The sequence below is a fragment of the Haliotis rubra genome, unplaced genomic scaffold (assembly GCF_003918875.1).
Source record: "Haliotis rubra isolate DU_JTF1 unplaced genomic scaffold, ASM391887v1 Scf335, whole genome shotgun sequence".
In the NCBI taxonomy this organism is placed as follows: domain Eukaryota; kingdom Metazoa; phylum Mollusca; class Gastropoda; order Lepetellida; family Haliotidae; genus Haliotis; species Haliotis rubra.
This window is the reverse complement of record NW_025767008.1, coordinates 806,294-823,972: the sequence shown is the minus strand read 5'-3', so window position 1 is coordinate 823,972 and position 17,679 is coordinate 806,294. Positions and strand designations below refer to the sequence as shown.

The following is a 17,679-nucleotide window of genomic DNA, read 5'->3' as shown; positions in this document are numbered from 1 at the left end:
GGCTGGAAATTAAACGAATTCGTCATCGTGAATTATTACAGGGGTTAAATAAAACGGACCTGGAACTATTGTCGATTACAAGAGAAGATATGTTCGATGCCAGATAGTAATTACTCCGAAGTTGAATGTAATAGCATATACAACAAGCATATTAAGCATCATCGACGTAGAAGTTTGTATTATCAAAGTAGATGTTAAAACCGACATGTTTTAGACTGTGGCACAAACAGGCCTACGTATACATGTGCACGTGGTGAAGCGAGCATAACAGGTTGACATTTGGGGATTTGCTTCGGATATGGAGCTTCGCTTCTAACCCAAGAAAACTCTGATCGTTAACGTTGGACAACATCTGCTTCAATTCAAGCCTAACGGGCTATTGTGGCGGTGTATTCTGGATATAACGAGGGTGTCTAGAAATATAACTGCAATCTAATGACATCATAAATCGTACGCCTGATGCCCGAATAATGTTATACAATAAAGACAGATTGTTCTTTTCCCCCATGAATATTAACTTACACGGTTATCAACTGCAGTGTTCCGTATAGTCTGTATACCATTAGATATCGTGTGGGATGTCGTATAGGATATCAGGTTATATGCACACTGTCTACAACAATAACTCCGCATAGCTGCATCTCATTGGATGACTGTCGCCTACTTGTGTAAGACGGATGTGAGGGGACTATAACTACGGGGTCTGATGTCTGTCACCTGTGAGGCCAAATAGTTCTCGTGATGGACAAAGCTACGGGGAGGTCTTTGGAGGATGAGGAAGCTCCTGCTGGAACTGGCGTCCATTCGCAGCAACCACCTGGCAAGCCTGAAGACGCTGAGCTGAAAGAATATGTTACAAATGGGAGGAAGGGGGAGAAGAGGATGAAGAAGGATGAGAACTGTCAGTCCTTGAATATCAGGTATGACATATCTATGCTGGTCTCATATCATGACATCTCGGTTAGCGATGTTAGAGGAATCGTGACTATAATACAATAACGACGAAGGAGTAGTCAGTGGTTAAAGTCTTCGCTCGTCAATCCGAAGACCAGAGTTCGATTCCCCACCTGGTACAGAGTGTATTAGGTCCATTCCCGATGTCCCCTGTTGTGATATTGCTGGAATATTTCTAAAAACAGTCTAAAACTCACTCACTTATGATATGATAAAGCCACTTATATGGCGCCGAACTACACGAGCGTGCTCTAAGAGCATACTTCATATTGGACATTATTGGCCCGGTTGACCCAAGCTAACTGTGACTATGGTCTGTTTGCAGTGAAAACGAACCGATGAATTTTACTCTAAATAAAAAAGTAAATCCATTAAAGCGAAATTAAGATTGCGAATCCTCATAATTTTAACTTGCAAATTGAACATTCAAATCTCAGAATTTTATTCAACTTTGTTTAACAAACGATCATAGTTTCAAATCGTTATTATTGGTTTGTATTACAAGGGCGTATGCACATTAGATGAAACACCGAGAACAAGTAGGGCTAGTTTAAGTTAACGCTCACCACGTACCGCACGTGCCTTTGTTTCACTGTTCCCTCTACTGCGCTTACCCCCTTGATTTACTTATTTGTTTAAAGTGAAATTCATCGGTACGTTTTCACTGCAAACAGACTATAAAGAAGGTTAATTATCACATGACTTATCCAACCGGGTACCCATTCACTGCTGGGTGATCAGAGACAATTTGGAGAAAGGTGAGAACACATGCATATATGTGCTTCGTTGTATACAAATGTTTCTTCTTCTCGACTATAATTACAACCAGCCTTTTGTTTGGCGGATTTGCGTTTCTCAGAGGTGCCGTAACCTGTTTACGTTTGTTCGAAGAATAGATGGCTCTCATAACCCATGACCGCTTATTTTCTAAGCGACAAATTCATTGCCGTCATCATAAAAAAATCTTAGCCAAGGAGAAACATATTTTCGATATTAAGTCTAATGTTTTATTATAATCGTAAGCTTCCTCGTTAAAATTAACTTGCACTTAAATGTAATGATACAAAATATACACCTAAGCATTAATCAAGCACTACACGCTAGTGTCCCAGGTAGTGCAACGTGCAGTCATACGAAACGCCACCAAACGCTATCACTGACCCGCCACTAAAGCGTCCAGCTGCATACTGGCAAACAAGGACAAGTTGGACCAGCGCAGAGAACGCGTTTACGAGAAGTAGGCGGTGCACGGCAATGAGGACACCCATTTGGTTTGTGACAGGTAGAGCAGGTGCAGGCTAGTGCACGTGCATTACATGACGATGAAATTGATTCCGCTCATATGACTCACACGTGGTCGGTGTAGCACTTCACTTGATCGCGGACAACGCCAGTGGGCGGCAATCATACATGATAATATGGGTCAATTGTCAGGTCGGTGCTCAACTTATCCTTGTTTGCCAGTAGATCATTTCATTACGACGTGGGGCGGTGGGGTAGCCTAGTGGTTAAGGCGTTCGCTCGTCACGCCGAAGACCCGGGTTCGATTCCCCACATGGGCACAATGTGTGAAGTCCATTTCCGGTGTCCCCGGCCGTGATATTGCTGGATTATTGCTAAAAGCGGCGAAAAACTAAACTCACTCACTCACGTATCCATATGCTACAACGGCAGTCGGTAACTTGTAGAAAAAAGTCATCAGACCAATGAACCGTACCATGTTGCAGTACGATGCGGTTTCCTCGAAGTCCGCACCGCGTTATTCGTTCCTGAGTGTGTTGTTGGGAAGGGGCATCTGATTGAACAACATGCCCACAGACCAGGTCCCTACAGCCTCCTTCTGACGGTACTGGTGGAGAAACTTCCACTCTCCATTGCCGACACCGTCCTTCGGCATGGGTCCTCGTATTGCGTCTTTCCAGAGGAATTAGGACTTTGTTATCAAGGTCATTGGTCTTGGGTGGTCGTCGATGTCATTTACGTCACCGGTGACAACGTCCTCCCTCACAAGTTGACTTATGTCCGTGTTAATGTGCAAGACGAAAATCCCTGCGTCATACTTCCATCCATCCGTAACATTTCCTTCCCATGCGAGTCCCCACCTTCTGATCCGAAGTCGGACGCCCTGTCCACATAACCCCGTCAGACAGAAATTTCTAAGTCTCGTGCTTGGATTCGATCCACGGACCTTCTGATCCGATGACGGATATTTTCAGAATGTCTGTGCATAGTCTTCTTAATAATCAACATAGAAAACAGAAACTGTAGTGCAAATACTGCAGGTGTGACATTTATAATACTCCAGTGTCATTCGTGTCTTTGTTTACAATTGTCCATGTTTCCCCTGTCCATGTTTACCATTGTCCATGTTTCCCATTGTCCATGTTTCCCACTGTCCATGTTTCCCATTGTCCATGGTTCCCACTGTCCATGTTTACCATTGTCCATGTTTCCCACTGTCCATGTTTCCGATTGTCCATGTTTCCCACTGTCCATATTTACCATTGTCCATGTTTCCCACTGACAATGTTTCCAACTGTCCATGTTTCCCATTGTCCATGTTTCCCACTTTCAATGTTTACCATTGTCCATGTTTCCCACTGTCCATGATTACCATTGTCTATGTTTCCCACTGACAATGTTTCCCCCTGTCCATGTTTCCCCCTGTCCATGTTTGCCACTGTCCATATTTACCATTGTCCATGTTTCCCACTGCCAATGTTTCCCACTGTCCATGTTTCCCATTGTCCATGTTTCCCACTGTCCACGTTTCCCATTGTCCATGTTTCCCACTGTCCATGTTTCCCATTGTCCATGTTTCCCACTGTCCATGTTTCCCATTGTCAAAGTTTCCCACTGTCCTAGTTTCCCATTGTCCATGTTTCCCACTGTCCATGTTTCCCATTGTCCATGTTTCCCATTGTCCATGTTTCCCACTGTCCATGTTTCCCACTGACAATGTTTCCCACTGTCCATGTTTACCATTGTCCATGTTTCCCACTGTCCCTGTTTACCATTGTCCAAGTTTCCCACTGCCAATGTTTCCCACTACCAATGTTACCCATTGTCCATGTTTCCCACCGCCAATATTTCCCACTGTCCATGTTTCCCACTGTCCATGTTTGCCATTGTCCATGTTTCCCACTGTCCATGTTTACCATTGTCCAGGTTTCCCACTGTCCATGGTTCCCACTGTCCATGTTTCCCATTGTCCATGTTTCCCACTGTCCATGTTTCCCATTGTCCATGTTTCCCACTTTCAATGTTTACCATTGTCCATGTTTCCCACTGTCCATGATTACCATTGTCCATGTTTCCCACTGACAATGTTTCCCCCTGTCCATGTTTCCCCCTGTCCATATTTACCATTGTCCATGTTTCCCATTGTCCATGTTTCCCACTGCCAATGTTTCCCACTGTCCATGTTTCCCATTGTCCATGTTTCCCATTGTCCATTGTTTCCCACTGTCCATGTTTCCCCTGTCCATGTTTCCCATTGTCCATGTTTCCCACTGTCCATGTTTCCCACTGTCCATGTTTCCCAGTGTCCATGTTCACCACATATAAACTGGCATGTCAGGTCTTAGCAAGTTCACTGCTTGAATTGGGGCGAGTCGATTGTCCTCCAGTAGGGGAGACTAATATTTCGCTTGTGAACGTGCGACAGATAGCTGGATCTTGTGTTATGTTCGTGCTATACATCTGCATTCCATTGTGCCAGGGCACGTATGATTTTATTGACACCAGTGGTTGAAGTGTATGTGTAGGATATAACATGACCCGTGGGCATTATTGAAAAGTAAGCCCTCTTCCCTTGGGAAATGCCCGCGGGCTTACTTTTCAATAATGCCCACGGGTCATGTTATATCCAACTTATAAACCGACCGAAGATATACTTTAGATATAATTTCAATATTTGGTATTTACTGTTGAAATCAAATGGGATGAGACTGGCAGCCGACGTCTCGCAATGCACGTGCTCCGCACGCGCTACCCGTGCCGTGCACGTGCGTTGTCCGCACTACCCGTCTTGCGAGGAACACACGGTTCATACCCACAAACAATCGCAGTCTTTCGTAGCCTAGTGAATAAAACCGCCAGGCTAGTAAGCGAAGGGTTGCGGGTTCGAAACTGGGTGTCAGCACTTCATGTTGGAAATTGTCAATAATGTCATATTTTAAGATGGCAGTCACTGATGGCAAGACATAGTAGTATCAATGTTCAAAACAAGCAATAATTCAAAGTAAAGGGCTATTCCTCAGAAAATCCCGGGGCAGAGGGGCGTTCTTAAGATAATGCCGGGGCATAGGGACGTTATTAAGATAATTGCCCGGGACAGAGGGACATTATTTAGATAATTGTCCGAGGAAGCGAGATTGTGTCAGATTTGAGGGATATTACGAGAAAAAGTGTCCACAAAGAACAATAGAGTGACGTCACTGTCGGTTTATTATAAGCCCGGAGAGCCGATGGTCAGCGGTACAAATACCTTGTCCCACTAAGCTATTGTAGCGGCAGGAGCAGTAAACTGCCATAACATTGCCTCGTGGACAGTCATAGCGCAACGATTGTATTGTTGAGTGGGATCAGGACGACTCTAGTACCAGCTGTTGCGGGAGCTCTGGATCGATGTGATACAACAGGTGCTCGGAGCATAGGGGTTAAAGCAATGACTTTAATAAACTGCTCTTATCGCTCAACCATCGTACGTATTTATTAAGGTCTGCGAGTTACAGTCGTCGTAGCTCTACGACCGCTCTGTGCAAATGGACCAAGGATCATTCCTGTATGCTTGACCCAGGTTTCTCGCTCAAGTTTGAAATCACTCCCTTTCTGCTGACTTTAGTCCAGAATTCAAAGTCACCTGTTCTGACTTACAGTTCTGAAGCTATTCGGATGACCTTAATATCTCCTTAGAAGGGCGATTGTCGACATTCATTAATATTTTTAGGTAGTTGTGCATGGAATTAACAGGTGACGATTCATGTGTACAAGTGACCATCTATCAGAGCAGTGTCAGCTGAAAAGCCACTTTTCGGGCTTTTTGGACACTTTTGTCTGATAAGGGTCCTGAGATAGTGTAATGATTTGTAGCGACTTTCTGATCGCCGACAATCATCATAGTTGTTGCTTTGGATGATTTGCACTGATTTCACGTACTCATATCCCAGATTTCTACAGTAAAGGAATGTTTCACTACCAAATGATATAACGACGCACCTACGCACACTCCCACATTTAACAGCGTCATGCATGCACCTCTTCAATCTCCAAATACAGGAACACGTTGAAATCTCTTCTATGCACTAGCGCGGTGGGGTAGCCTAGTGGTTAAAGCGTTCGCTCGTCACGCTAAAGACCCGGGTTCGATTCCCCACATGGGTACAATGTATGAAGGCCGTTTCTGGTGTACCCCGCCGTGAAATTGCTGGAATATTGGTAAAAGCAGCGTAAAACTAAACTCACTCACTCACTCTTGCATGCGGTTATTATCAATATTATCCGCCTGTGCAACTCTGTAACCACAGAAGTCTTCTCACATGCTAACATTGTACAAAAAAAAAAATCATACAATGGATGAGTGGATGCGTTTGTTACCTGAGACTATCACGCAACAATCTTATACTCTGACGTCGTCTGCTTTTCTTTGCACTTTAAGATTTCATTCTACTTATTCCCTTTTTATCTGTATGCTATGTGCAGGTAATGCCGTGTGTTTTTTTCACTAATTATAGGGGTACTGGGCTGTAGGGGTTATGAGACAACCGGTGCCAAGTTGCCGAATCACTCCATCAACAAGGATGTGTGTGGGTGGTTAGACGTCATCCGGGTACGTGGGACACCCGTTTGTGAGTTGTTCTGGTCAACCAATCACAGCAGATGTTTTGTGTCTTGTTATAATCAGGATCTAGGGCACCAAAGAATCCGCCTATTCGTTGCCGGGGCGAGTTGGTTTAGGTGGCAAAGTAAACACATGCTTATGGAAAGCAGGGTCTCTATGGCACTGCAATACCCGGGGTTTGATAGAGGTCCTTATTAAAGATTGAATAATGAACATGGTACAGAATTACAGGTGACAAATTATCATGGATATTCCCTGCCAGAGATAGGTACTGTGAGACAATCTGACTTGTTTATTCCCTGATATAGGTGGGTACTGTGAGACAAATTATCATGGATATTCCCTGCCAGAGATAGGTACTGTGAGACAATCTGACTTGTTTATTCCCTGATATAGGTGGGTACTGTGAGACAAATTATCATGGATATTCCCTGCCAGAGATAGGTACTGTGAGACAATCTGACATGTTTATTCCCTGATATAGGTGGGTACTGTGAGACAAATTGTCATGCATATTTCCTGAGACATGTGGGTACTGTGAGACAAATTGTCATGCATATTTCCTGGCAGAGGAAGGTACTGTGAGACAAATGTCATGCATACTCCCCGGGCAGAGGAAGGTACTGTGAGACGAATTGTCATGCATATTTCCTGGCAGAGATAGTACTGTGAGACAAATTGTCATGCATATTCCCTGGCAGAGGTAGGTACTGTGAGACAAATTGTCATGCATATTTCCTTGGAGAGATAGGTACTGTGAGACATATTGTCATGCATATTCCCTGGCAGAGGTAGGTACTGTGAGACAAATTGTCATGCATATTCCCTGGCAGAGGAAGGTACCGTGAGACAAATTGTCATGCATATTTCCTGGCAGAGGAAGGTACTGTGAGACAAATTGTCATGCATATTTCCTGGCAGAGGAAGGTACCGTGAGACAAATTGTCATGCATATTTCCTGGCAGAGGAAGGTACCGTGAGACAAATTGTCATGCATATTTCCTGGCAGAGGAAGGTACTGTGAGACTATCTGACATGTTTATTCCCTGGCAGAGGAAGGTACGGTGAGACTATCTGACATGTATATTCCCTGCCAGAGGTAGGTACTGTGATACTATCTGACATTACGTGGGTGGGTACCGCTAGACTATCTGACATGTATATTCCATGATATGGGTGGGTACTGTGAACCAATCTGACATGTATATTCCCTGATATAGGTGGGAAACGCTAGACTATATGACATATATATTCCTTGATATAGGTGGGTACCGCTAGACTATCTGACATGTCTATTACCTGATATAGGTGTGACCGCTAGACTATCTGACATGTATATTCCCTGATATAGGTGGGTACCGCTAGACTATCTGACATGTATATCCCCTGATATAGGTGGGTACCGCTAGACTATCTGACATGTATATTCCCTGATATAGGTGGGTACCACTAGACTTATCTGACATGTATATTCCCTGATATAGGTGGGTACCGCTAGACTATCTGACATGTATATTCCCTGATATAGGTGGGTACCGCGAGACTATCCTGACGTGGGTATATTCCCTGATACATATAGGTGGGTACCGCTAAACTATCTGACATGTATATTCCCTGATATAGGTGGGTACCGCTAGACTATCTGACATGTATGTTCCCTGATATAGGTGGGTACCGCTGACTAGACTACCGGATTTTATGTTCGCTGATATAGGTGTAGACTATCCCTGATCTGACATGTATATTCCCTGATATAGGTGGGTACCGCTTGACTATCTGACATGTATATTCCCTGATATAGGTGGGTACCACTAGACTATCTGACATGTATATTCCCTGATATAGGTGGGTACCACTAGACTATCTGACATGTATGTTCGCTGATATAGGTAGGTACCGGTAGACTATCTGACATGTGTATTCCCTGATATAGGTGGGTACCACTTGACTATCTGACATGTATATTCCCTGATATAGGTGGGTACCGCTAGACTATCTGACGTGTATATTCCCTGATATAGGTGGGTACCGCTAGACTATCTGACATGTATATTCCCTGATATAGGTGGGTACCACTAGACTATCTGACATGTATGTTCGCTGATACAGGTGGGTACCGCTAGACTACCTGACATGTATGTTCGCTGATATAGGTAGGTACCGGTAGACTATCTGACATGTATATTCCCTGATATAGGTGGGTACCGCTTGACTATCTGACATGTATATTCCCTGATATAGGTGGGTACCGACTAGACTATCTGACATGTATATTCCCTGATATAGGTGGGTACCGCTATCTGACTATATTCCTGATACAGGTGGGTACCGCTATATTCCCTGATATAGGTGGGTACCACTAGACTATCTGACATGTATGTTCGCTGATACAGGTGGGTACCGCTAGACTACCTGACATGTATGTTCGCCTGATATAGGTAGGTACCGGTAGACTATCTGACATGTATATTCCCTGATATAGGTGGGTACCACTTGACTATCTGACATGTATATTCCCTGATATAGGTGGGTACCACTAGACTATCTGACATGTATATTCCCTGATATAGGTGGGTACCACTAGACTATCTGACATGTATGTTCGCTGATACAGGTGGGTACCGCTAGACTACCTGACATGTATGTTCGCTGATATAGGTAGGTACCGGTAGACTATCTGACATGTATATTCCCTGATATAGGTGGGTACCGCTTGACTATCTGACATGTATATTCCCTGATATAGGTGGGTACCGCTAGACTATCTGACATGAATATTCCCTGATATAGGTGGGTACCACTAGACTATCTGACATGTATGTTCGCTGATAACGGTGGGTAACGCGAGACAATGAATCACGTTTATTCCGTGACAGTTAGGTAACGGTAGACTCCTGTGTCGTGATATATTACCATGGGAACAAGTCCTGAAGCACATGCATAATCTCCATCCACTGTCACCTCTGTTGTAGGTGAAGGAAAGGGATGACTGCACCCACTACCGGAATTGTTAGATCCTGTTTGACGTAAAAATAGAAATCCTCAGCGCCCATAACAGAAGATAGTCTTACTGACAATGACTAAACATGTATGCCTTAGTTCAACTATATCGTCTAGATCCTACGTGTCAAGTATCTATGACCGGGTTAACGTGACATAGAAGTGATTAAATAGATTCTTTTACTGAGCTATGCAAAGATTTCCCCGTCAGGTGAAAGGGCAAACGCTGTTCACACTACACAGCCATAAAGTGACGAACACAATACACATTTCCTCGCTGAACTCTCATGTACCCTAATGAGTGAGTGAGTGAGTTTTGTTGCTCGCCGCTTTTAGCAATATTCTTGAAATGGACCTCACATTTTGTACCCATATTGGAAATCGAATCCGGGTCTTCGGCGTGACGAGCGAACGCTCTAACCACTAGGCTACCCTAACGCCCCGTACCCTGATGAATAAACGGATGCTCTTGGATCAGCAACGATTCCAAAGAAATGCACAATGTCGGTTTGAAGTGCTACAGTTCAGCATAAAATTTCATTCTAGCACGACATTGTGTGATACTCGATTCTGATCGGCTGAGAGCTCATCAAAACCGTACTTAAATGACAGTTTAAGGACCGCTAATTAAAGTGACCGATTGACCGCGAAGCTGGAACATTCGTCAGCAGCGCAAAAGCGGCAGTATTCCGCCATACTTCAAACTGGGGTAGATCTGGCGGGCATGACATCGACCACACGTCCTAACATGGCCCCGTCCGTCCCGTCCACTTCCCCTTCCACTGTCCTTGTTTCCAATTGTCCATGTTTCCCATTGTCCATGTTTACCAATGTCCATGTTTACCATTGTCCGTGTTTACCAATGTCCATATTTACCATTGTCCATGTTTACCACATAAAAGCTGGCATGTCAGGTCTTAGCAAGTTCACTGCTTGAATTGGGGCGAGTCGATTGTCCTCCAGTAGCGGAGACTAATAATTCTTCGCTCGAGAAAAATCAAATAATTGTTCTTGCTCACAGTATATAATGTATTTTTTTAAATCTATTTATGCTACATATTTATGCTACAAATGCACGCATATTGGTTCCTGAAATATAGCATTTATGTTGCCTTATTTTAAGTGCCTTATTTTGTTCATAACTCAACCCGTTCCTTCACCTGGACGATTCCAAGCAATTTCCAGGAAAAAGGCCCCTTCACGCCTTGTGTCATGGGCGCCAAAGAGTCCGGGTTTAAACGCTTATCAGTCGTGCTAGAATGAAGGTAAAGCTACAGCGACCTGTTTCTGAATTACATGTAGCGTTCTTACATCAACGATAAAGGACCGCAAAATTGAAAACAGAGTAGCTTTATCTTCTAATTGTAAAATTTGTGATCACGCTTTCAGTATACATTCTAGTACCTGTCTATGGTGTTTTCCATCCGGGATTCAAACCCACACTCTCAGAGTGAGGAACCTAATAGCCAGCACACAGTCAGCGGTTTAACATACTTAGCAATCTCTACTTCACTGAGAATGTGAGTGGGTGAGTTTAGTTTTACGCCGCACCCAGCAATATTCCCAGCCACATGTCTGGTCCAGACTCGATTATTAACAGACCGCCCCCATGTAGCTGGAATATTGCTGGGTGCGGCGTAAAACTAAACTCACTCACTCGCTCACTATAATATGTACATGAGCATGTGCAGGTGGGTGGGTACAGGTGCACGATAAATGTTCATTATTATTATACATACTGTGAATAAAAAGTTAAGCGCCACCCAGTATATTTTGCTAATATAGGTTGCCTCATAGGAAATCTTTCAGAAAAAAACCAACTATCATAATTTGGTTTAATCAGAAATGATTGTTATATGGTCACATGATTGTCAACTTTGACAAGTGAAACCTAAGTTTAAAAGTGTTGTATAAGCAGAATAGGAATAGTTATTTTGCTTTAAAAATCAGTGCCATCATATCTTTAAAGGTCACATGCAACGTAAAACACAACTTTGCAGATTCTGATACCTTTCGGTATGGACTTACCAAAACAAATCATCAAAAATGCAAATTCAACTTATAAAGTTGAAAAATAACGCGATGAAAAAAACCGCGCGAAATCGGAGTTGAAACGATTCACTAATTTTCCCCCGACTTTTCGGGGAAAAACTGGTTTCAACAGCTGGGCTGCGCTCATAGCACGTGCGCAGTGAAATAGGTTCGCGCAACTTGGAAGCTCGGTGAAGGCTTTGGTGTGAGCTATTTTCCTAATGTTTTGTTGATATCTCACAGGCGCGAGCTTTTTATATGTTATGACAGTAAATAAACTGTTTATATAATTTCATTTGTCTATTTCACCACACGCTCTTCTTACCGAGTCACTTTCTCAGTTCGATACTTAAAAGCAATGTCATTATTTAGCGTTGAAAGAATTTCTAACTGTGATATAGATATGTCGTTGTCACAGACAAAACTCAATGTCTTGTTTTATTGACACCTGTGTGTCTGCCTGCCTGTCTGCTAATGACAATATTCAATACACAACTGCGATCACTGACCACATGCAATTTGAACTTAACACCAATCAGGCTATACACCATAAACAAAACCCATTGATTTATGGCCCGAGTTCGGTCTCTGTCACATTATGTAATTACACAGACAGGCAGGTGTGATACTTGAACACATGACATTTCATGATGTCTGTTGATTGCAAAATGTTATACACAAAAAATGAGCATGTATTTACAAAACCCAACATCTCTATATATACACACACAATGAGCCGTGAGGGAATCTGCAAATGAACCAGCCGTTACACTTGAGTGCACACCCGACCGCTCTGACTGGGTTCGGTATCCCGGCTGCTTCGTTTCTGTAGAGGGTAATGTCCGAGTAACTCTCCATTCCTTATAAATAATGGAGCCAAGGCCCCGGAGGGGCCGAGGCACATTGTTTTGAAGGAATGGAGAGTTACGAGGATATTACCCTACTTAAATTACATTCAAAGTATTGGGAATATTTCTGTTATCAAAGTTATAGGCCAAAATGACAAAATGAAGTCTTTAATTTGAAGCTTGTACACATCGCTCCATTCCTGAAAAGTAATGGAGCGAGCAGACAATGGAATGACGTCACAAATGTAATTTAATGGGAAGTAAACCCAAGTACACAATATTGCACTTTTGATTTGCGATTGTACGCTTATAATTATGTTTATATGTTTTTTCATAACCAGCAATGTATATTATATGTCATGAATAAGTGACAATTGTGTTTTAATTATGTTTGATTTTTTGGTTGCATGTGACCTTTAACAATATTTCCTTTAATTGTAAATACAAATGATTGTGATATCTCTAAATCAGTTACCAGATGAACCTTCTCTAAATATGGATTGGTCTTCCCAGTCATTTTAGCTTAACATTTCCACAGCTTCACATCTTAACATATTTCCCGTGTGTTGTGTCAGTGAAGACAGCATCGTTCGGTCTCTGGAGGTTCAGCTGTCGGAGAGGGTGGGACCCGACACTGAGATTGACTACACCACTTTCAAGAGGTCCCTCAACGTTAGAGACGTGAGTACATCAACTTTGATTGCTTAATGCTGTGGTAATGTCCTGTCATATAACACCACAACCACCACGACTATATGTAGCTGCAAGCATTAATCTGGGGTCACTCCAAATCAAGGTGACCTGGGGCTCGGCATTAATGGGTACAACAAGGACTGGTCGGCTCGGAGTCAGTATAATGTGTCTGAGTGGGGTATTGATGCTTCACTGCGGCATGGTATGTCAGTGGCAAAGCACTATAAAACCAGCTTCTGTGTGGGCTAGTACAAGCAGCCGCACGTACACATACACACGCATGCACGTCGTCATATGAGCGAAATTTTTTCAAGCACGACTTACGCGTTAAACCCAATTTCACCTCACCTCACCAAATCAAGGTTGAGATCAAGTGCTTTGAGCATGCACATGGGATAGAGTGTGTGAGTGAGTAGGTTTTACGCCGCTTTTAGCAATATCCCAGCAACATCATGGCGGGGGACATCACGGCGGGGGACACCAGAAATGGGCTTCACGCATCACACTCCTCGGCGTGAAGAGCGAACGCTTTCACCACTAGGCTACCCCACCGTCCCCACATGGGATGGACTATAGCGCTATATAAATATCCATGTAATAGTAATAAGTCTTCGAATGCCGTTTAGGGTGAACATTTATTTACATCAACTTCTTTATTAAATTAAGTTTAATGAAAATTGAATGTACAATTTAAATTAGATTTAATAGGGATGTTTATTGAAAACGAAGTTCACATCCGTTAATTTTCCCCGGTAGATAGTATAAAATTTTAAAATCTAAATTTAATTTATTAAGAACTTTATTGGAAAAGAAGTTGACATCCGTTAATTACTACTGCAAGATAATATTTAGTTTACAATTTAACTTAAATTTAATAGGAACTTTATTGAAAAGAAGTTGACATCCATTAATTTCCACCCCTACATACAATTGCTATTCGAATGGTCGCACCTTTGTTCCATCAGAAACGACAGCCGTGAACTGTGGTTTCAGCTCACGGTGTAAATCTTGTGAATTCTACCTCCGCAAAAGAGAATGTTTGCCTTCTGTAACTGTATTGCTTCTTTTAGTGTTGCTGCCTGGTCAAAATAAGGATTTCAGGGTATGACAAGCCTTACATAAGGAACCATGTCAGACAATATGTCCTGCCCTGTCTTCCTTCCACCGTTATGTTTACCAGTATGGTGTGATTAACGCTTTCAAGACAATGTTATCGTGTGCACATGTAGAGGGTCTTGAGAAGCATGTTAATATTGGTTCCATTAGAGATCTTCTCTCTACTGATATGGCACATATGCTAGCAAGAACACTTGTATTGACAAGACTTGATTATGCAAATAGCTTGTTGGGAAATCTAACCCAGGAACCGTTTGCGAAACTCCAACGGGTCCAAAACACTGCAGCACGGATCGTGACCCGAACGAGGAAGTGTGCACATATAACACCAGTGCTAACTTCCCTACACTGGCTCCCAGTCCAAGCTCAAGTCCAATACAAGAGTCTCACATTGACATATAAATGTGTCAATCAAACGGGTCCTGCCTATCTGACAGAATTGATTGAGAAATATGAACCTTCTCGGACACTAAGATCTGCTGATCAGTTATTTTTTAAAGTACCGAAATCCCGCCTCAAAAAGTATGGACAGAGATCATTTGCTTACATGGCCCCAACTCTGTGGAACGATCTTCCCTTGGGAATAAAGAAATCCCCATCATTGACAATCTTTGAAAGCTGCATAAAGACTCATCTCTTCCAAAAGTTCTATAAAGATTGATATACCAGTGAAAATATAGCACCTCTACTGCAGTGTTTTTTAATTTTGTGTAGCGCCATGAGCAGACACCAAGTGCCTGAAGTTTTGGCGCATAACAAATCTACTGTATTATTATTATGTCAGGGCTTATGAGAAGCAACCGTATCCTGCACTTTGTTAAAGAACAAATAAACTTTGTTTTTTGTACTCTTTTAACTATTACATATGAAAGATTTGTGGTTAGTCTTATGTGGAACACCAAATTCATTCTTACAAAACGTGTGGTTAAGTAATACCGAGCGATTAAAAGTTGCCAAAACGTCGCCTGCTTCACTCTCGCCCGCCAACGAAACCACAGACAGGTTACGTAACCCGAGCACTGCAGTGACGTCATATGAGGAAGGATTTTCATTTAGTTGTACATAAAGTGTGTAGCAAGCTCGTCATTTTGATGATTTCTCGACATCAACGAAGACATGCCGAGTCCTTGCTTTGTCGTCAATTGCTCCTAAGGGTCGGGCGATGGTGTCACAATGCACAGATTTCCACAGGACCCCGCAGTTCGTGCTAAATGGGTTATGTTTGTGAGTGTTGTGGAAGCCTGAAACGATATCGTACTTTTGTTCAGTTCGCTTGACGAAAGTTAAAGAATCAAAACTACTTACTAGTTGTAGTAAAATATGTAGATGATTGGTGACCATAAAGATTTCCCATAACACAACTTGTAACATAACGATTTCTTCCTCGGAAGCGAGGTTGTGTTCGAAGTGACAATAATAATCAATAAGTAGTATTATACTGACACCCACCTCGCTTCCACGAGAGAAATTGTTATGTTATACGCTATGTCATGCAAAATTCTATTGCTCATCAATCAAATACATAATTTAGTACTAGTAGAAAGTAGTTTTGATTTTGTAACTCGGTGAAAACAAACCTAAACAGCATTATCCTCAGACTGGCGGATGTTTGCGACAGGGCACCGCCATTTTTAAAAATCGTGACGTCACGGACTAAAGTCTGTTCGAGAATCAATGAGATTATGGTTTGTTTTCATAAAGTTAACAAATCAAAACTACTTACTAGTTGTAGTAAAACATTTATATGATTGATGACCAAAAGGATATTGCATGACACAACTTATAACATAACGATTTCTTCCACGGAAGCGAGGTTGGGGTCGAAGTGACAATACTGCGCGATAAATTTCTTGCTACATTCAAGTGGTTAACGTCCACTCACCAATATGTAGATACTAGTCAATGTACGTCTTTTATATTTGTTCTTATGATCCTTATTCGTTTATCATCATACTTGTATGCATTTTGAAACTTAATAAAAAGCAGGCGATCTGCTGATACTTACAGTGAATTTATAACAGGGCCGTAATATCTAAACATTTTATAGTTTGCCAGTGTGAATCATAATTCGCACACGCGCCCTAGTGTATGTTGTCTGTCTCATTACACTTCACGGCGAAAGGAATGATTCTGTTGAATGCTACGACAAATGAATAAAAACAAAATGCAAATATTAAAATTAAAACAGATTAAAGTTATATGAACAATGTCAGGCTATTACCTTGTTCGAGGAATGTATCCATCTATATCCACAAAAACGAGTGATATGACATTCATCTGCAGCTGTTCCAAGTGATGTGTCTTTTAACAGTTTAATATACGAAAAAGTGATATATTGTTTCAGGTATTTCACATTGGTGTATAGTCTCATTGGTCACCCAAGATAGCACACCTGGCAACTAATTGCATAATGTCCGCCATTCTTTAAAAAAAAGTAATTTAGCAAATAATGAGCAATCAATGTATTGGCGGTGTTAATCCTTTGAAAGAAGGACGTTGTTTTTACACAGGCACAGACACGGCAGAGTGTATTCAGTATAGATTAGTAAATCTACATACATAAACACTACCTTTTGACAAATCCGCTGTGTACGATAAAAGTAATTAATCAATCAGCGTGTTATCGGTTAATCCTTTGATCGATGTTTATAATGTTGAATATTTACTCCAGACACAAGAAATGCCAAATGGGAACCTTTGTTGGGTAATCTAATTAAACCTGTTATGAATTCATTAACTGACCATCAAGTAAATGATGACAAATAACATGTGTAGGTTTATACCACCTAACACGGGTTACAACAAGGGAGTATTAATTGCTGTATTGCATGTGAAAACTTATGGGCCGACACTGTTTTGAGAATACGAACAGAACTTCATTGCTGCATAAGAAATACATATAAGCATATGCTGTGTGCTAAAACTACATGTACCTATTTGCCTAAGTAAATTTTCAGATTCTTCTAGCAATGGCAAAGTAGGGTTGTTTAGTTTACTGATTCAAATAAATCAAATGTCAATTTTTAATATCATACGTAGTAGACGTCATATTTTTACATGACATGATTAAATACCGAAGTAAAAAACACAGAAATGGGATCAATGTGTTGTCAAAAAGGTCGATTTAAGTTAATTAAAGATCGATATGAGTTGTTTTAATGACAGGCATTCATTTGCAACGATGCCAATTAGTGA

General features: G+C 41.9%; 1 pseudogene; it reads left to right on the top strand.

Annotated features, from left to right (window-relative positions):
* Window positions 1–283: 283 nt before the first annotated feature.
* LOC124284374 overlaps window positions 284–17,679 on the top strand; it is a 39,238-nt pseudogene continuing 21,842 nt past the window's right edge.